This window comes from Tachypleus tridentatus, chromosome 11, assembly GCF_004210375.1.
Source record: "Tachypleus tridentatus isolate NWPU-2018 chromosome 11, ASM421037v1, whole genome shotgun sequence".
Classification (NCBI taxonomy): domain Eukaryota; kingdom Metazoa; phylum Arthropoda; class Merostomata; order Xiphosura; family Limulidae; genus Tachypleus; species Tachypleus tridentatus.
Genome location: NC_134835.1, coordinates 246,350 through 269,604, shown reverse-complemented (window position 1 = coordinate 269,604; position 23,255 = coordinate 246,350). Strand labels below are relative to the sequence as shown.

Sequence of the window (23,255 nt, the reverse complement as noted above, 5' to 3'; positions counted from 1 at the left end):
AACAGTGATAATGACACTTGACTAATATGGCAGTTATTATTAAAGACTAGCGATAGATTTTATAACAGTAATTATCACACATAACTAATATGAAAATATTATTACAGACCAACGAAAGATTTAATAACAGTGATTACGATACACGTCTATTATGAACACTGTTATTTAAGACCAACGATAGATTTTATAATAGTGATTATGACAAATGACAAATATGACAACTGTTACATAAGACCGACGATTGATTTTATAAGTGATTATGACACATGACTACTATGATAACTGTTATTTCAGACTAGCGTTGGATTTTATAACAGTGATTATAACACATAACCATAATAGGTTTATAACTGTCATTATAGACCAACGACAGATTTTATAAGAGTGATTATTACACATGTCTAATATGAGAACTGTTATTAAAACAAACAATAGATTTTGTAACAGTGATTATGACACATAACTAATACGAAAACTGTTATTTAAGACCAACGATAGATTTTATAACAGTGTTATACAACACATAACTAATCTGACAACTGATAACTGAGTTTTATAACAATGTTTATGACGCATAACTGATTTTGCACCTAAGTTTGGTTACTGGTGTGCAATTCATGTGATTTGGGTTGAGAGATGTTTTAAAACAGATATTTTTCTTTGTGATACAAACATAAATGTATTACTACGTTTATATATTCTTTGTGTTTTTATATGAACATTTTGTTTGTTTAATATGACAACTGTTAACACTTTGTTTTATTCATATATTCACTGTATTTGTATTAATTATACGAAAACTGTATTAAAGTTTTACGTTAGATAAATATAACAGTTGTTTTAAATAACTAATAAGCATTGTATTTGAATTGTTTATACGCATAACATTGTGTTTGGGTTTTTTATTATATAAACCCTGCGTTTTATAAATTTTATAAACATTATATGTGTTTGTTTATATATTCATTGTGTTTTTTTATATAAACACTGTGTTTGTTTAAATTTTATAAACATTGTATTTGCTTTGTTTATGTAAATTATATAAAAACTGTACTTATTTTAATTATATCAACACTGCGTTTGTTTTAATTTTATAAACATTGTATTTGCTTTGTTTATGTAAACTTTCTGTTTATTTTAATTATATCAACACTGCGTTTGTTTAAATTTTATAAACATTGTATTTGCTTTGTTTATGTAAACTTTCTGTTTATTTTAATTATATCAACACTGCGTTTGTTTTAATTTTATAAACATTGTATTTGCTTTGTTTATGTAAACTTTCTGTTTATTTTAATTATATCAACACTGCGTTTGTTTTAATTTTATAAACATTGTATTTGCTTTGTTTATGTAAACTTTGTGTTTATTTTAATTATATAAATACTGCGTTTGTTTTGTTGTTATAAAAATTGTGTTTGTTTTATTGATATAATTATTGTGTATTTTTGTTTATATAAACATTGTATATATTTAGTTTTTATAAATAAAATTTTGTTCTTCTTTTACATAAAAATATTTTTGTCTTATTCAAATTAACATGTTTGTTTTATAAAAATGTGTTTGTTTCATATATAAACAATTTGCTGTTTTATTTACACAAATAGTGTCTTTTTTTCTTTAATATATTACATTTGTTTAAAGCAGATGTTAAATCACTTTCAAGTTAAGAGGTCATAATAATAAAATTATTCCGTTGGGAGTTGGTTATAAAGTTTGTAATAGTCGGTTTTTGAAGTTCTTTCAATTATTCTCTTACGAATTTCAAAGAGACATTTTGCTCCATTAGAAGAAACAAAACTATTAGGAAATATTCCGATTTCAACGTTGATTGTTTGTATTACGAGAGGTTCAAGCGTGAATGGTTTCCTCTCCACTTTGTGTTATTGGATTTCGATTCTAAATGGAAGAGCTTGAAAGTGCGAGATATTAGATTTACTGGCTTACTCCTGTAAGGGTGACTCGGTTCCGAGGGTAGTTAACCACGAACACACAGCTGAAGCTGTTTGGAATGTTGGCTCAAGATGATAAAGATTAAATATCTAGCGCCGGATCTCATAACTTTCGTGAACCAGAAAAATGTGACACCTAGGATGAACATTACTCATCGCTTTCATTAAAGTTCGAGAAAGTTTGAAGACAATAATTTTTTAAGAAAAAATTATTGACCAAGCATCTTAACACTAATTAATAAAACTTTCAGTGTTCTCTTTCCTTTACTAATGAGTTAAGCTATCATACAATGAATTTTAATTAAATAAGCAAGGTATTCAACATAGCATAATAGCTTAAATTTTACTTTCTAAAAATCATTACTTACCTCTGGATGTAGACAAAAAAGATACACTCTAATTAGGTTGAAAACTAAGTATTGAGATAAAATCTGTCTATGAGAATCCTAGTTATCTAAAGATTTTATGAGTATACATCTAAACTTCGAGAATATAATAGTATAGTATAAATTCCAGCATACAGCATCCTTTCAGACACGGCATTATTCAAGTCTTACTCAATACCTTATGACCTCAGGCGCTGAGATTGTTAATCTGGCATGGCCAGATGGTTAGGGCGCTCGGTTCGCAGTATGAGGGTCGCGGGCTCGAATCCCTGTCATACAAACATGCTCTTTCAGTCGTTGAGGCATTATACTGTGACGGCCAATCCCACTATTCACTGGTAAAAAAAATGTAGCTCACTAGTTGGCGGTGGGTACTGATGACTAGTTGGCTTCCCTCGAGTAGCTTTGAGCGAAATTCAAACCAAACAATATCCCTTTCCTACCAGTGACAAAGCGAAAAGTCTAGAAGTTATGGTAATCTATTAATACCCTCCACCATCACTGATACAGTGATAAGTCTGGAAATCGGGTTTCCTATCCAAGTTGGAACAGCACAGATAACCCATTGTTTTGCTTTGTTCCTGACTAAAAAAAAGACATTTTATTGATTTAAATTACCATGTTTTCTTCACAGGGATTGCCTGCTAACAACGGTGACGAATAGTTTCACAAGCTTCTACAGTGGATTTGTTATTTTCGTTTATCTTGGCTATATGGCTGAAAAGCAAGGAGTCCCTATAAACAAAGTAGCATCAGAAGGTCACGGACTGGTGTTTCAGGTTTATCCGGAAGCGATTGCCACGCTACCTGGTGCACCTTTTGGGCTGTACTTTTCTTTTCATGTTGCTTACATTGGGACTGGATAGTGCCGTAAGTAAAGCTAATTAACCTAGTTATATACGAGGTTCAGTATGATAAGGTTGGGCGACTGAGCATCTTCTGTGCTACAAATTTTGAAGTTGAGTTGCGGTTAACATTGTCAACAACCATTTTACTTGAAAACTGTAGCTGTTTGTGAAAATTAAAATTCACAATTAAGCACTTTTATTTTAACTGTTACTTTGTTATACAACACAGTAAATCAATTTATGTTCTCAGACAAAACTATCACTCGGAGAAAAAGATTGTTAATTGTTATATTAAAGAGTTAATTGCATATTTTCTCAGATGAAGGTAACACACACCAAAAAAAATTATAAACACACAAATTATATATTTATTCGAAGAAAAGACTCACTCAGCTCTCAACTTTCATTTGCTGTTTTCAGTTTCACGCAAAGCAACTCGAGAGCGATCTATGCAAGCCGTAGAAAATTAGAGGAAAGGCAGCAAGTCATCACCATTCACCCCCAGCTCCTATGCTACTATTTTACCAAAGAATAGTGAAATTGACCGTAACAGCATAACGCTCCACAGCTAAAACGGCGACAAGTTTGGTATGTCGAGGATTAAAACACGTGGCCCACAGATTACGTGTCAAGTGTCTTATCCACCTGTCGATGCTGGGCTGCTTTCAAAATGTTATACAACACAATTAAACTGTGAAATAGCCACTCACCTATTAGTGTTATATACAATGTTCTCTCAAGTTAAACGTTTGTTAGACTGATGCTTCACGTAGTTACCTACTACTGTTTTCAGCCTGGCATGGCCAGGTGATTAAGGCACTCGACTTGTAATCTGAGGGTCGCAAATTCGAATTTCTGTCGCAACAAATACACTCACCCTCTCACCCGTGGGGGCGTTATAATGTGACGGTCAATCCAACTATTCGTTAGTAAAAGAGTAGTCCAAGAATTGGCAGTGGGTGGTGATGACTAACTGCCTTCCTTCTAGTTTTACACTATTAAATTAGGGACGGCTAGCGCAGATGGCTACCGTGTAGCTTTGCGCGAAGTTACAAACAAGCAATACTACTGTTTTCTTAGATGAAATTCTCCATGACTTCTAACATTTTTTATCGACAAAAGTAACGTTTTTCTCAGATGTTTCTTAGTTGTTAGACTGTCATATTACACAGTAAAATCCAATCATTATTTTTTAAAACACTACTCTTGTGTCTAGTTTATTCTTTTGAGTTATTAAACGTTTCTAGATTATCAGAAATAATCCTCACTCAAGTGTCATTCTTAGCCTGACAACTCGAGAAACCGGGTTTCGATACCCGAGCCGGAGAGAGCACATATTGTTAATTATGTAGCATTGTGCTTAATTCTAAACAAACAAAACCTTTCACACCTCGCTGAGCTTTAGATTGTTATGCAACATTGCATAATTTAAAGCTTTTTATCTGGTGAACTTGTAAAGCAATAAATTACAATATTCGTTTAGCTGTTCTTTTAACTGTTTCGTAAAATAGTTGTTTATAATATCGTCTAGCACATTACTCTAACTATTCTATGAATCGAAAAATGAAACTCCTTTTTGTATTATTACTATTACTCTATAGGTAATTATTGACAAGGATATACTTAGTTATCACTCTGTTCTTACAGCGAAATGGCTTACTGGATTATCCGTTGTGTTAGAACACTGAATCTGTAGGAATGTGGTTGATAAGAATGTTATTTGAGTTAGTACATTAAATCTATTGGCAGTGGTTAACTAGAATGTTCTATGTGTTATTACTCTGATTATACACTAAGTAGTTGATTGGTAAGTTCTTCAGTTATTACTTCAACTTCATAGAAACTATTTTTTTAGAAGATCCTTTGTATTATTTTGTATGAGTTGTTTACTCAACTAAGAATTGTAAAAGCTTTATGTTACGTCTATGTTTAATTTTTGTACGTGATAGATTAAAATATATATTTTGATTTATTGACTGAAATATTATTTTAGTTGCTGCCATACCTATGTTATGAAAATATTGATTAAAACGTACCTTAAGTTCTTAAACTTTTAAGTTGTTTTTCTGACATTTCGTGAAATGAATTTTGTTAGTACTACTGAGTCCATGACAATACTGTCGATTTTCATGTTATTTCTTTTTCAGATGGGAGGTCTTGAATCAGTTATTACTGGCCTTATAGATGAGTTTCAACCATTATTTGGCAGATGGCGTATCAGACGAGAGATATTTACGGCTATGGTTATATCTCTATCGTTTTGCATAGGAATAGTCAACGTAACAAGAGTAAGTGTAGCCTCTGTGTGGGTTAGTTTTGGAACAACTTATGTGTGTGTTTGTGTTGTTTATAGCAAAGCCGCATCGGGCTATCTGCTGAGCCCACGGAGAGGATTTGAACTTCTGATTTTAGCGTTGTAAATCCTTAGACATACCGCTGTACTAGCGGGGGACAACAACTTATGTAATTTTATTTGTAAATTTGAGTTATTCTAATTTATTTGGAGATTGTGATGTCACTACGTATAATACCTTGTTTGTTTTTGAATTTCACGCAAAGCTACTCAAGGACTATCTGCGCTTGCCGTCCCTAATATAGTCGTGTAAGACTAGAGGGAAGGCAACTAGTCATCACCACCTACCGCCAACTCTTGGGCTACTCTTTTCCAACGAATAGTGGAATTGACCGTCACATTATGACGCTCCCACGGCTGAAAGGGCGAGCATGTTTGGTGTGACGGGGATTCGAACTCGCGACATTTAGATTACGAGTGGACTACCTTAACCACCTGGTCATGCCAGGTCATATATAATGCCTTAGACAATAAACTTTAACCAATATTTTATAATTTCACCTTGATGTGATTCTTGTGCGACCTTAACTGTCAAATTGCAAAGATCATGAGATCAATGATATCGTTAAACGTTTACACATTTATTAAATGTCGAAAGTTATTGCTAAACTATACTTATTTTTATCGTATATTTTTTTTACCGGTTCTAATTCCATTTAATTTCTATACTCCTACTGAATAATATACGGTATTACTAAAGTAATAAGCAAACCTGTACTATCCATCAGGAGCTGAATGTGGTACAGTACATTGAACACCAAATATTACTTGTAACCTATCTGTTCTATGATTTTGTTACTATAATACACTGGACTTACAGTATTGTGGTACCACACTGTATTACCCGTATCGTCTAGCCCAACAGTTGACGGTGGGTGGTATTGACTAGCTTCCCTCCCTTCATCTGGTCTATCGCTGCTAAATTAGGAACGAGTAGCGCATGTAGTCCTTCAGTAGTTTTGGGCGAAATTTAAAAGAAACAACAAGTCGTCTGTTCAATAAATGTAAATTTTTTTCTAACTAAACAGCTCATCTTTAGAATAGTCTGTTCAAAACAGAACGAATGACATGTACTACTGGCTATATATACATATACACACACACAAAAGTACCTCTTGTTGTCTACATGTACCTGCACGAAAAACCCATAAACTTAAAATCTTAATTTTGTTATAGGTGATGACTTGTACAAAATCTGAAGGCAAGCGTGTTTGACAATAATCACAGTTTTGTGTTTAGAAATATGGAAGACAGTTTACAATTTACTGCACTTAATCACAGGAGCTAATATTCGGATTACATATTTATGTTGATATACGGATTATGTGTTTATGTTAATATACATATCATATGTTTATGTTAATATACGGATTATGTGTTTATGTTAATACACAGATTATGTGTTGTTTTACTATCAAAATTTTATAATGCTTTTGTCCAGAAAAGTGAGAAAATCAACAATTCAAGTCCTTGATGTTTTTATCAAGATTTTAAAACAACAAAAACAGTTCTACTAAAATTGTATACTATTATACATATATATATATCCAAGGTGTATCATTTAGAAATACTTGTAACATAAAACCTTGGAAACTATTACGTAATACAATGTTACATATGTAGAAAAGGGTCTTTCGGAATTTCAAATCTTACAAAAGCAATTTTGTAAGTTTTTATGTAACAAAGATCCTTGGGAAAACCCTTATCTGATATTTACTCTTTTTGACTGCTATGTCTAATACAGATACTCAGCAAACTTTCACGCAGCACAGACTTATTTTATAGGTCCTGGGATAAAGTTTTCTTGAGAAAAGAAATTATAATATAGAAGTTCCTTGGAGAAAACTTAGTTGAGCATAGCTTGTTTGTTTTTTGAATTTCGCACAAAGCTACTCGAGGGCTATCTGTGCTAGCCGTCCCTAATTTAGCAGTGTAAGACTAGAAGGAAGGCAGTTAGTCATCACCACCCACCGCCAACTTTTAGGCTACTCTTTTACTAACGAATAGTGGGATTAACTGTCACATTATAACGCCCCCACCACGACTGAAAGGGCGAGCGACGGGGATGCGAACCCGTGACCTTCAGATTATGAGTCGCACGCCTTAACACGCTTTGCCATGCCGGGCCCTAGTTGAGCATAGATCCTTAATAAATTCTATATGCATTGTAGATGCGTCGTAATGTAATGCTACACACATTGTGAATGGTTCCGAAGTCCCTATTAATTGTAAGTCCTTAAGTAATGCTATATGTATTGTGAAAGGTTCTACAGTCCACATTAATTGTAAGTCCTTAAGTAATGCTGCATGCATTGTGACTGGTTGGAAATTCTACATTTATTAAAATCCTCACTCACATGTAATAGACATTCTTATGTTAAAAATATTTTGGGAATATGAATGAAATGCCTATGTTACCGAATCTTTCATAAGCTATTTAATAGCATTGATAATTAAACAAATGAAAAGGTGCAATGTTTTATACACTTACGACATATCCATCCACTCGTCACATACCTCAAAACAGCTGAAGAACGAACCTGTGTATTCGTGTTATTTCATGCGCATACACACAAGTCAAGTAGCTTGAAGCAGCACGCTCTGGAAAGCTTCATCGCGTTGTAGTGGAATTGTGGAAAGTTGCAGAGAGAGGAAGTGTGCTTTGAGCTTGATAGTCTTAAGAATGAGCCTTTTGCAATTAAAATTACTCGGTAGGACTATTGTCATCAGATAAAATAAGATCAAGTGTGACAACGTTAACTATAATGATGCCGTGTAACTTGTGTTAATATAACACTCAACATTTGTTTACCTCAAAGCTGTTAATATGTATCACATCTATTTAACGCACGTGTGACCTAGAATTATATAAATAGTTAACCAAGCAAAGCTGTAAATGTGTTTTACAGCTTGTTAGTCATGTGTTCTAGAGTTGTATAGATATATATCCAATCAAAGCTGTGAAAACATGTCTCACATCTGTGTAAAACGTTTTATTACAGTATCTTTTTTTTTTACTTATGTAAGCCTGACAGTGACTGGTAATTTCACTCCCCATGTCAAATACAATTATGAACATTAAAAGTGACATATAATACAAATTGAACATTGAAGGTTATTAAAGTGACGTAGATTATAAGCTCTTGCTTGTAAAGTGTACAAATCGTACCTAGATTATATCTGGTAAAATAATTTGTAGCCGATTGTACATATCTGTATACTTCTCTTGTAGTAATAGTAATGAAGTTAATATAAATTAATATTTGATTTTAGTAGTTTAAAATTGAAAAATTAATTAAAGTAGTTTTGAAACCTAGTTTAAGAAAATATTTTAATTTAAAAAAAAATTAAATTTCCAGAAGATGGCACTATCAGTGACAAGAAAGTGTTGTCACTTCAAGATAAGGCATAGCCCTTTTCAATCTTTGGAAATTAATTTAAACTCTAAAAGAAGAAGAATGCTTAGCACAACTGAACAAAGTTCACTTAGGTCGGAGTGACAATAGCGTAAAAAAGAAGTACAAAGTTATGAACAAACGGCTGTAAATTCTTCTTGCTATATATAATACAGATAGCAAGATCGATTCTTTACGAGCAATACCTTATAACCTACCTCACTTTTAATAATCTTGACAAATGTCATTTTTAATGTCGATTTTTAATGAATGCCATATTTAATATTCTTTTTTTTTTTTGACGTGGAAAATGAAATTATCGAGACTCAAATTATGTGGAACTGTGAATAACATACGTCTGTTTAATAGACCTACCTCGTATATCTACTTACGTTTTATTGACTTCAGGGTATGAATCGGTGATCAACCGAAACCAGCCGTTTTTACATATATATTTTTCAGGTATGAATGTTTTTAGTCTAAAAACGTCATGATTTATATCAAACAAGCTAAACGATCATTCAGTATATAAGTACAGTATTCCATACCTTGTATTCGGAATTACTTTATTAAATCTTGTTGAATCGCAGTTGTGAAAGAGCAAAATTAAATATTTATTATCAAACGACGGAATTGTTTTACACCTCAAAATGCATTACGTTCACAACAAAATCAACTTATTTATGGTTTTAATATTAATGATACCCCATTTCGTAACTAACTATATCTTTGTGGTTCAGTTGTAAGCTTAAGAACTTATAACGTCAAAACACTTGATTCGATTCCCCGAAGTGGAGAAACTGCAATTAGCGTAACTTTTGGTTTAACAATAAATCAGCCAAATTTCAATAACTGCCTCTTCTGCCATCTAGTGGCGAGTTTGTATATTTATTCTTTGTAGAGCATTCTAATAAGTGTGTGAGTTAGATATATGAACCAAAGTTTTATTTCTATTTCGCAAATTCGAATTTTTTTAAAACTAGGTCTGTAAAATTATTTTCTGAAATAATTGTTACATACAATTATTTAATATAAGTCATTATTAATCCAAGTCATTCTTAAATCTAAATATCCTTATTTTCCTAATAAACTTTATCCTTTTTCTTTAGTATAATAATTCACAATGTTGTTGTTTTCTGCAGAAACGCCTTTATAATTTTTGTAAGGTTTTATTATAGCGATTTCTAAGAACGTCTTTGTGTTGTTGTTCCGCATAACTTATCTTTGTAATTTACTTAGTATATCTCTTTGTGTGGTTGTTCCGCATAACTTATCTTTGTAATTTATGTCGTAATTTTGTTATTTACTAAGTTGATAATTACGACATTATTTAGTTGTTTTTAACAAGTTAGTAAATTTGTAAATCTTGACTTAATTATACATTATGAATATCTTAACTATAATATTTGTTTATATTTATATTTGTTATTTAACTGTTATATTTTAATCTTGTTATCTATTAAACATACTTTTCTTGTTTATTTACTCTATAGACAATTAATGTATCATTTTCCATCTTTATTATGTTCTACTTAGTCTATATACATTTATATCGTTTTTTTATTTATTTTAATTTCAATCTTTACTTCAAATATTTTAACTTTGTTATTTAACGTTTAGCTCTTTACTTTTGCACGTATTGGTTAGATCTTTATTTAGTTATTTACCATTTATCTTACTTTTGGAATGTTTGACTTCCTTCTTTATATCGTTCACCTTAACTATGTTAATTACTAATTAGTTGTATCTTTTTTTATTCACTTCAAAGATTTTAACTTTATTACATATCGCTGAAGTATTAAATTCATTATTTACAGGTAGATTTTATTAAACTTGTCATTTACCATATTATCATTATCTCTATTAATTACTAGGCGATTTTATTTTGTTTTATTTGGGGTGTTGATTATTTCCTACTGTGCATCAAAGGAAGGTTCACAGACTTACATTGCTACAATTCGAGACTCGCGTCACAGTGGTTGGACAGAGTGCAAATAACCCTTTGTGTAGCTTTGCTCTAAGAAAACAACAATAGTATTTCTATTCTAAGTTTTTTTATTTACTTGGAATACGTTTTACAATTTAAGTGTTAATCTTGATTTCTTTGATTATTAGGTAAACGTGTACGTGATCTTTAGAATATGTTCAGTAATTAATTTACAAATTTTCCTATAGGGTGGTGGCTATATGATGTTCTGGTTTGATACTTACTCAGCGGGAATTTCTCTGTTGTTCTCTGCGTTATTAGAGGCTATTGGAGTAGCTTGGATCTACGGTATAAAATAAATGCTTTTGTATTTTTCTAATTAAGAATTAAAATAAAATCTTTTGTAGCAATTTCATAAAAACAAGTATTTTTGTCACTAGAAATTATTATAACTGAGACATAATTCTTTTTTTTAATTACTCGATATCAATTTGAAAACTTCAAAAATTATACTTATTAATCTAATCAGTTTTATCTCGATTGTCAAAGTAACATGTTTATAGATTGTGATTTTCTAAGTGTTCTAACACTATCATATATTACACATGAATAATAATACTGCACAACAAAGTTTTGCTTCTTGAACGCTATTGGTGTTCCTTATAGATTTTGGCTGCTAATCACAAAATCACATCTAAATTTGCCCATCACGTACCGTTTCATCGAAATATTCAGTTTCACCAGGACATTGCTATTACGGAAAAACGATATTAGGGCAACTGGAATCCGTCAATGCTCGCTGACTACTGTTGGACACTGCAACGTGATGTACCGGACATTGAATACAAACGAAAATCAGGAGCAAAACACTTTTAATTATTTTGAACTTAATAGCGTATTAGAAACATAAACGCAATTAGATACGTTATTGCCGGTAAACAGTTAACTGTCTATTTCTTAGAGTTCCTACGTGATGAAGCAAAACCAAAACTATACTTGTGCATACCCACCAGGTACCTGTCACAATCAGCAAAAACTTTTCAGGAAGCAAAACTTAAAAAAAAAATTGTTGTGCAGTGTAATCTCACTTCCTAATTAGAGCTTTACATACATGAATTAGTGGCTTTACCTTGTAATACTGAAATGTTTTCACGTGTTCTTTCTTTTCAATTAAATTATATAAAAGTAAGAAAACGTTTCATCTGCATTTTTGTAAATATTTCACAACTTTCAATTTTAAACAAGAGTATTATTGTAAAAAACTTAAAACTTACAAGCAGTAACGAGATTACATAATATTTGGAGTTGATTTTCTGAACGATGTCGTAGCATTCTCTTGTTTCTTTCTTCCTTGCTTCGTGTCTTAAATCCTGTTTCGTTTTAATTATTTATTTACATATGTATATATTATGTCTGATCAGTGACGATACTATACTTTGTAGGTTTAGAAAACTTCTGTGAAAATATAAGAGAAATGCTTGACTTTTTTCCTGGACTTTTCTGGAGATTATGCTGGAAATTTCTCAGTCCCATTTTTTTGGTGGTAAGTGATGATGAAAGATATTTTTATCTACTAGCTGGATTCGATATTAATGACATTAAAGATATCTTAACCACGTTGTTGACGTCATACAGATCTTCTGGCCTTTGGATTATTTCTTTCGCATATTGTAATGTCAGATAAATAATTGATATTTGTTTATTTAATGGTATTGGTTCTGTTACAGAGCGGTGATTTTCTTGTTTTAGCTTTCAATAATTTCTTACATTTTCCATTGTTAATGTAAAGCTCAGTTACTTAAAATATGAAGAGTTTTATATATTTGAAAAGGTTCAAGTGCGGTACTATAATAATACATGTAAATTAAAGTAAAAACTTCATGTTAACCTTTCTTTCTTTCTCTTTTTCATTTATCCTTGAACTATTCTTACTCAAATCTATTTTGACTTATTAACGTTTTTCACATTTATTCGTTTTAACCTTTGTAAATGTAACCCTAAATATGATTAGTTTTAACTGAATTTTAATGTAGCTTTCTGATGTACTTAATTAAAATATCCAACAACAGGCAATAATAGTGTCGGCGATTATTACCAGTCCACCACTGATCTATCAAAACTATATATATCCTGAGTGGGCTGTGGCTCTGGGATGGACATTTGCACTTTCTTCTGTTATCGCAGTTCCAGTGGTAGCTTGCTATAAGCTATACAAAGCCAATGGTAGTTGTACTGAGGTGGGTAATTACAATTTACGTTTGTCTCAAAAAACTAAAAACTAAAAGAAAAACGTATCTGGCATTTGTGGCAAAATTACCATTCATTTATTATTATAAAATAGTTATAATTATTTATAAACACCTGGATGTTTACAGTGAACTAAATTATTAAAATAAGTTAATAAGGCTTGTAATTTTTCGAAACAATGGAATTAAATTTTGCAATAAATTTAATGTTTGAAATTGGATAAACAGTTAAAGTGAATGATATATAGTTAAAGTGAATGATAAACAGTTAAAGTGAATGATATACAGTTAAAGTGAATGATAAACAGTTAAAGTGAATCGAATGCTTATTTATAAACAATATATTTACATCGTCTAAATATAGAAAATTAATTTCAGGTTTAAAAATCTAATCATTACAATGAAATAATATTTGATAATAAATGAATATTTGCATTTAAATAAATATTTACAATAAACTGACTACTTACGATGAAAAGAAAATTTACTTTTATAACAGTTTTTATTGTTGGACGATTTGTTTTGGATTTTTATGGAAAAAGAAGACTGTAAAATCCAATTCAATCAATCATAACGAAATCACTTTATTTCTTCAATTATAAAATCTAGACATTATTTTACATTTTGCTTATTGATAGGCCTAAGTTCACAGAAGACGCTACTACAACATTCCACATATGTAATAATTCTCGATTATCTCTGTTGCTTTGTCAAACTACAACGACCATAATCATAACCCTGAACTAGCTAAGTAACAAACTGAACCAACAAGCTGTGGTGTGTCTCTTTTTTGGGTATGCATTTATGGCCATAGGGATATATAGATTATATCTTAAAGTATAAGTTAAAAACTACTTTACAGATATTACTATTAGTAAATCATATAATAATAACAATTAATATGGAAGAGGACAAATACAGTATTGTTAGAAATTCACGCCTGTTTCCATTTAAGTTTAATGCGAGAGTTATGATTTAGATAATTATATAGAAAAAGTGCTAAATTTAGATACTTACAAAAGCGACAAGTTTGTTTACGTAGCTGTATACGAATCATATGTTGTGTAGTTCATTAGTTACAAATTCGTGATTGTTTTATTATTGTATGATGTTACTAGAACCTTCTACGTTTTCATTGATGTTGATGAAACCCACTTGTAGAAAAATATACATGTAAAACGGCTCGTTTCGGTTGAAAATATTTTTTACGTAGAGGAGCGAACAACGTTTTGACCTTCTTCGGTCATCGTCAGAAACGTTGTTCGCTCCTCTACGTAAAATATTTTCTCAACCGAAACGAGCCGTTTTACATATACAGTCAAACATCGATATAAGGCGCTAGTTGGGGTCCAAAAATTCGACCGCGTTGTATCTGATTGCGCCTTATACCGATTTGATCATATATTTTTTTGACCCTCGGGTGAGCGATAATGCAAAATTTACGCGTTTGTAGTGAAATAAAGAAAAACAAACAAAACTACTTACACCAATGACATAGCATTTTTTATTTATTTTTATTTATTAAACTCAATTTTAAGACTGAAATTAAATGTAAAAGCAGAATTCTAAAGAAATTTATCGAATTCATTACTTTGATGGGGCTGATATTCTAAAAGTAGTTCCGTCAGAGCAATCATGTGATCGTTTTACGATTAGACGCTGATTAAAATTAGTTCAATTTTAAAAGTTAATACATATAGTAATTAATTTTGATAATTTATTTACTAATTATTAAAATCTAAGTACAAACTGAAGTCAAATAATTACCAGATAAAAAAAATGTCATGGCAAAGTTTAAAATACGAATTCAGTACTGAAACAAAAGGATTTTCAAAAAATTTAATAACAATAAAATATAGTAAGCACATAAAACAAGTTGAAATGCACAAATTTATAGTTACTCAGTAGTCTTCTTTCTTTCAAAAGCCTCCAAAAGTGTCTGTTGTCTTCCTCCTTGGTTCCGCATCCTCTTCGCAGTTCTCATTAGGTCCTGGATCTGTAGTATCTTGCAAATTCCTAGATTGTGGTGTTCTGCCCAATATAGAAGTTGTTCTGTGTACTGTACTGCCTGAGTTGAGGTGATGCAATTCCCGAGTTCTTCTGGAATAGGGTCATCTTCTTCTTCTTCATCTGGAGTGGTAAAATCTGTGGGTGCTGCCGCTGGGTTCTCTATTGCTTTCTGGATCTCTTCATCTGTGAGGGGTGGCTGGGTAACTGGTGCTACTTCGTCAATCTCGGCCCACTGCTTCACAAGGGTTGTCAAGGGGAGTCCATCCTGGTAGTCTACAAACTTCCTTTCTGCCTCTGCTACTTCTTCTGCTGTAAATCCATGGAAAATGTCATCTTTTTCTTCTATTGGTTCTGGTTGTGGTTCTGGTGCTGCTTCTTTGAGTCCTTTATTCCAACAATTGATGATGGTGCTCTGGCTTATCTTGTTCCATGCTATGCTGCTCATGTAGATGGCGTCCTTGATGGTCATCTTCTTCAAGAACTCTGGTACGTTGCTGATATCATCGACTATGGCCTTGACCAGTTGAGCTCTGTATTCTCTCTTGAAGCTGGCGATGATCCCTTGGTCAAGTGGTTGAATCTTGCTGGTGGTGTTTTGGGTAAGTAGAGTACGGTAATCTTTCCATCTCTGCTGGTGAGGTTCTCTGCCGGCGGGTGTGCTGGGCAATTATCCAATAGTAGTACGGCCTTCTCTTCTTTCTTCTGTGTTCTGAGGTGCTGACGAATTCCTGATAAAACCATTCTTCAAAGATTGTTGCTGTCATCCATGCGTTTTTACTGCTGTTGTAGTCAAGTGGTAGTGTCTTCATGTTGAGGTGATGGAAACATCTTGGTTGTCGAAACTTGCCAATGAGTAGTGGTCGAATCTTGTGGGTGCCGCTCCAGTTACAGGTGAAAAGTAAAGTTGCTCTGTCTTTGACTTGCTTGTATCCTGATGTCTGGGTCTCTGTCCGAAGTGCGAATGTCCTATCTGGCATAGCCTTGTAGTAAAGTGCTGTCTCATCACAATTGTAGATCTGGTTCAGTTCCAAGTTATTCTCCTTGATGTAATCCTGTAGTTGAGGGATAAATTCCACTGCTGCTGCTATATCTGCCGACTTTGCCTCTCTGGTTGATGCCGTGCCGCTCCTTGAATCTCTGTAGCCATCCATGGGTGGGCTGCCAATCTTCTTTCTGGTATAGTTGCTGGTAGGTCTTCTCTGCCTTTGCAAGGACCATGGGTCCTGAGATGGGAATGTTGTCTGCTCGAAGTCTCACAAACCAATCATAAACTTCCATGTCCACTGCTGGGTCTGCTGCTGTCTTGGCTTTCTTCCTCTGTAGTCCTGTCATTCTGTCTACCTGGTTGCAGAATTCTTTCAGTTGATCTTCATTCTTCAGCCAACCTCGAAGTGTAGACTCTGGAACTCCTATTTCTTTCATAATCTTGGTCCTTGCTTCCCCGTTCCGAATTCGCTGCACAATCTGTATCTTCTCTTGTACTGTGTAAGCATTCCTTTTGGTGCCTCTCTTCTCCATGGTTATAAATACGCTGTATGTTGAAAAAATATGAAAATCGCAGTCTGTCGCCACCGGATGGTCACTATCCCATTCACTTACGACAAAAATGATTCGGTCGACGAAATTCTGCCTACGAGCTGGTGTTACAAGACCTTTCAGTTATTCGGCGATATTAGAATAAAGGGAATAGCTGACGTCACAGATTTCCAAGAAACTATTTCTTCTGAAAGCTTCTGGGGAGCGAGCTGTTTCTTAGAAAGTTATATGGTTTCAACATTGACGCTATCGTTTGCAGCACTTCATGCCACTGTCACTGGTGTATGAGTGTATATGACTCATCCTTCGTCATCCATCTGTCGATCAAGGATGACTTGTGGTTTTAATGAAAATAAAGTTTTGATACTTCTTGCCTACGCACTGAGAGCTATCCTATGACTGGCAGATTATGTACTTTACTGCAGTTGACAGCGCCAGGAATTATTACATACAGGCCGGGGTTTGATCACAATATGCGGCGTGAAAACCATACAAAAAGATTGAAGTGGATTTGGTTTTTGATTTTTGATCACATTAACCGGCTGATTACATTAAGCAGTGGTAATATTAAGCGGCGGCCTCTGTAGAAACCCCAAAAAATTTGGGGCCTAAGACCCCATCGCGCCCAACTGATTATCGCGCTTTATCGATGCGTTTTATATCGATGTTTACCTGTATATTCTTCTGAGTTTTAACTTTGTTTTAGTTAATAATTATTGTATCGTAATATATAGTACAGTGTGAAACGTTCTAGACCTCTGTCGGGGGATAAATATGAGTCGAAAATATATTCGAAAGATAGATCTAGACTGCACTCAGCCAAAAAGAGCATAAGGCGATTTTTTAAAATGAAATTATCAGAGACCGTAATAATAGAGTAGAAAAGAATAATTGGTCTCGTCATATTGAACCAGCCTAGACTTTAGTGAAAAGAGACAATTACTTAAGACTTTGGATACAAGTGTTATGACCAACTGTGTTACGACCATTTTTATATACTTGTCATTTATTTTATGTATTATACTATGTGCTGTTTGTTCATTGTTGACCTTCATCACCAACAAATCACAGACACCTACTGTAAAGAATTCGTGCCATATATAAAGCATGATACGCATGTACACAAATAGGTTGTAAGAGGTGCGGGGATGGTAAAAGTGGATCCTTCGGAAGGATGACACGATAAAAAATTTGCACACCACTGATATAATATTAAACTTTTAGAATATAGTTACTTTGAGAATCAGAATAAAGTATTTTTATCTTTAAGTGAGCACATATCCAAGAAACCACATAGTGAATATGGTACAGAAGTAACACAATACAGACACTCATAGATCCTCTTAATTCTTAATTGCTCAGCAACTCTACCTAGTTGGTTGATACTTACATTACCTTTGATACTTACAATGACAGATTTATTTTAGTTTGTTGTCTGTCACATAAAATGATGTTCATAATTCATTAGGTTATTCTGTATTCACGTCAGGAAGAACGCTGGAAGAATAAGGTTTTTATAAGGGCTAATTACTGGTGCTAAAAAATCTCACTTTCTTTTGTCTACATTCTTAATGCACAAACCATATGGTTTCAAATAATGATTCAAGTTCCCATTTGGTACTACAGGAAGGACATTTAACAAGCCCTTGTAACTCTATAGTGTGTCCACACATCATTATTGGATTGATCATTTTTTGCTGGCTAGAAAAATATGGATTGTTTATTTCTTCTGGTTGAGCTGTGCCACTTAAATTTTGTTTTGGTTCCCTCTGATATTGTGAATGGCACTGGAGACACCTCTTCTTCATGGGGCTTACTAACACTTAATACTAACTGTAAGGACTGGTGTTCTTAATGTAATTAATACTGAACATTTGTACCTATTGAGACCAATGCAATGCGATCACTGCTTGAATATCTACTTGAACCTCAGTATTAACTATACCTCTCAGGTTATTTGTGAAAGCTAACATTTTACGGGGCATAATTCTCGAAGTTTCAAGCTCAAATAAAATGGCCTGGAACTGAAATACTGAATTGTCATTTACATGTAGGGGGAGAGGAACTGGACGTTAACTTATTAGTAGTACAACAAGCACTAGTTATAACGCATAATATGCCTTTGCATTCTTAAATTCATAGCTGTAAGTTTTAGATTATAAGTGTAGTAGTTTACTTGTTATGCAGTTTACAGTAAACCTTTGCTATTAACTACCCATTAACTCAGAGAGTATGGATCGCCAGTTTCATTCACTCATTAATCTGGTTGTCCAAATAAGTGTAAACATCCTAAGGTAAAATTACGCTCAGTAGCTTCCAAAAGACACAAATTCCCTTTGATAGTTAGATAATATGATCTAGCGATTCTCTGGTGATTATACTGAAAACATACCCTACTGCTTACGTCATCAGGTAATCTATACATAAGAGCACAGTCATCTTTCATACATTCAAAAATAATTGTTTCAGGTAAATGTTCCTGGGCTTTTCGTGGTCATATTTATACATATTTATCATATAGCTATAGCTCGTCAGTTCCGAATAATATTCTTGCAAAAACTCATGTCATAAGTTCATTTCTAAGATGTATGTGCCTGAATTAAGGTCAGTTACTTCAGTATTTATTCTGAATAAATATCATTAATAATACTAAATCACAGCCAAACATATCCAGCTACATCTACCTTATCTTAACCAGACAACACTAAAGTAGCGTTTATTGACTTCATTTATGGATTTTCTTTAAAATCCTAGCATTAAGAATGATTGATGTTTGGATAGTCTCGTATAGACTGACAAAGACATATAATTGCAGATGCAAACCAGACCGTACTTGAACCAATTTTATCTGGATGCTCACTGTGTTCGTCCACGTCAGTGACAAAATTCGACCTGAGACGAGCTAATTTAAAGTAGGCAGACTTACAATTCTGGGAGCTTATCCCTTATCATTATACTGCTTCCATTTGACAATATAACGAGATGTATTAAGTTTTCATCGGCACTCAAACTTATATTCAATGTCCTAGCTACCTTCAGTGAAAATATTAATTTCAGTTTCTACGAAGACGTTGACAATAATAGCTGTCTCACTGTATCTGTTGTTCAAATTTCTTGTCTCATGAATATATCTCTTCTTTTATGGTAATCTACAGCATATTACAATCGTGTCTGAGTTAAGACGCATTCTGGTGTCTCAAAGATGCAAATCCCTTTCGATAGTGTGTCGTTTAAACTTGGTCACAGAAACTGCTGTAAGTGACTTTTCTTAGTTTAAGGTTTTACTAAGCTACAAATCTCATCACAGTCGACGCGGCTTAAGTTTATGACAAAAGGCCTATGATACCTAAATAATCGCCAGATGTTTACTTGTAGAATATCAACAAATTTATCTATAAGTTTCAGTCGTGTATAGACATGTTTTGCCATCCAGACAGACGGTCCTTCATATAGTCTTCTGCCTCTAGCCTTTAACTCTGGCGTATGAATAGTTCGACTTTATCCTGCAAAAAAAAAAAATCTTCCACAAATGCATATCTACAATACTGGTATTTAGTCCTGTCTAAGGCTAGACCATCCAAGACTAACTAAAAGTACTGTGTTTTTGCACCCAAACGTATCATGTAGCTACTTTTCTCAATTACTTCAGGATTGTATTCAAATGTTATTTTCTTGCTAACCTTGAAAACTGTTAGGGTTTTTTACATTTCCTATTGCGAAAACTAAGGAAAGCTGATCTGCATTAGCTTTGTGCTCAAGAAAAACTTGTTTATTTCACATCAACAATGGCGCTGATCTACGACTTGTGAACCCTATTTCCAGGTGAATGTGTGGCACCTGGGTTAACTTTACACCAATAATAGTAGCACAAAGTATGGTTTGTAGAAGTTTGTCTATGTGAATGCATAACATCTGTGTACTATCAGCTAGATGATGTATTTCTCCTGCAGACGCATGTATAATCTCAGCTGTTTAAAGGACATATTGTTAAATCGCAACATTGCATACTCAACCCTTCATCTAGGGGTAATTACGTTAAGCTTCTGGTCTGAGTTCACCTAATTTCGTGGTAAATTTTGAGATAACTGTATCAGTAATGTTTGATATGAATACCATTTACTCATATTTCCAGCTAAAATAAAAATATTAGCAGAGAAATAAAATACATTTTTAATGTTTTCCAAAAGATTACTTTCGACCATATGGTGAACTATTTTGTAAATATTAATAAAAAATGATTTTTTTCAAACTAACAAATTGTGTTTTCGCAGTACAATTCATATTTTATTTCGCTTTATTTTCAGAGACTTGCCAAAGTTATTACCTCAAAACAGGATGCAAAGCAAGCAAATAAGGTAAATGTAAACCAATTTTCTGTTTCTTTTTTCTTGATAATTCATTACCAGCCAAGCTGTAGCATACGTTTTCCTTCATCTGGAAACTTACTTTTGTTTTTACAAAACTGTTTTATTGGGAATTGGTTAATTTTGCTTGGAATGTTTAAAACTGAGAATGAGTTTGGGTGAAGCAGAGAGTGTGGCTGACTGATGCAGACGTAATGTAGCAGGAGTTCCTCGTGTGAATGTTCTCATGCTTGTGAAAACTCTTCAGATTCAAAGCATTTTGCTGATACAAATATTGTTAGGTTTGATGAGGATTATAAGGAAGTCTAGGACAGTAAATGATTAACAATACATAAGAAAATATATGAAGAATTTTGTGATAATTACAGTTAGGATTTTCGTGCAAATTCTTTTGAATGCCAATTGTTATATGAATGATTATTTTGTTTTATTGTACTTAACATTATCGAGAAATGAAAATGATTTAGTACTTTGAGAAATAACAGTCCCATATGTACAACTGATGTTCAAGACATATGAACTGAGCAACAGTTTAAAAATAACCACTGAACGACATTTTAATTACTAATAACACCAATAGTAACACCAATTAAGGATGATTTTTATTCCTGAAAAGGGTAATAAACCTTAATATTCTAAATAATACCAATAACTTCACAATAATTTCTTTGTACAATCAAGCGTTAGTAAATAATGTTTCAACAATTAATAAAACTACATGAACATCTTAAGTCATGTGAACTATTCTAAAATAAAACGCTTAAATTGATGTAATCACAATATGACAAACAAAATCTATAAACTGTCTAGAAAAAATTGGAAGCATAGTTACCTGAACTAAAATGTGCTCTTTTACTCAAAGCAACCACTAAATAAACCTTAACTGACAGATTGCGTGGGATAACAGACAAGTGACTAACTGTATCATATTTATCTTTTATAAATGATTTAATACCAGTCTACTTATTTCACTTGAAACTTTAATTGACTGCTTCTGCTGTGGCCTTATGGTGGCTTACCTTAGTAATCTATATGATGATACCTTCATCAAGCCAGTGTAATTTCCATATGATATTTTATACAGTCAATATGAATAGATTTATGAGAAAATTGCATATTGTTTATTAGTTTGTGTGTTAATGATCATGTCTGTCTGTAGAAAACCATTATTTATTTCAGTAGATAATGGATTCTAATTTAAAATCATTATTTGATTTCCTTGTTTCTCTACATTGAAATTTTCTAAAGATTTGTCGTTGTTTTCAAACAACCTATGCATAGGGTAGAATTTTCTTGACATTATAGTCGCGAAGTATATTTAACTCTATGATCCACAGTTCTGCTAGTTTTTTCAACAGGAGTACTAACTATTGTAAAATTCGTTTTTGGTTTACGTTGTTACCATTTTCACTTTATTACAAAGCTTCCAATACTACCACCATATTTGAAATAAACATTTGACTTATTCCTGATATTTTTTTCCATTTAATGCATAATTTTGGTTTTTAAAGTAAGGCGGTGGAAGCTGTAGCATCAGTCTGTGATGTTGGTTGTACACTTAGTCCCAGACTAATGAATAAAACTTGGTACATAAACATTGGCTTGAAGAAACTTATTTTTATGATAATTTTTTTTTTATTTGTCCTTCAAAAATATTTTTTAAAATATTTTTGCAGAAACACATTATATATTCTTCAAGTGATACAGTGTGAATAATCATACTTAAATTAATGCCGACGAGTGAATGATATCTGGAAAACCGTGGTCAGTTTATTTATGTTCGTATAGTAAACTACACGTTTTGACTTAAAGAACATAGATACTCGAGGAAACTATCTAGATCACTTTGTTCATAAGGCCAGGTGAGAAAAATACCTTCAATGTGTTGTTTTCATAGATATAGTTCCATGAGGGTAGACATTTTTGATTCAACGTATGTCGTGTAAACGTATGATTGAGAACACATTAGAAGTCTGAAAGTCTGTTTATAAAAGGATGTCTTTAAACTTCAGTGTCATTTATTCTGCATTGCAATATTAAATGCACGTGTTTGTTGTATGGAATTTTATAAAGGCGTTCGCTTTTTAACAACGAGCAGAGCTAGATCAACATTATGTCTGGAAATTAGGTTTATTATGTCAAAGTTTACAAATGTTTGTTTGATGTGTACACATTTTGTAGCAAGAGCATTACAGTGTTTTTTCAAAAATTTTAAGCTGAAATAATCGAAAAAAAAAT

General features: G+C 32.8%; 1 pseudogene; it reads left to right on the top strand.

Annotated features, from left to right (window-relative positions):
• The window catches only part of LOC143232452 (sodium-dependent dopamine transporter-like), an 80,887-nt pseudogene extending 59,708 nt beyond the window's left edge, over positions 1-21,179 (top strand).
• Positions 21,180-23,255: the final 2,076 nt, after the last annotated feature.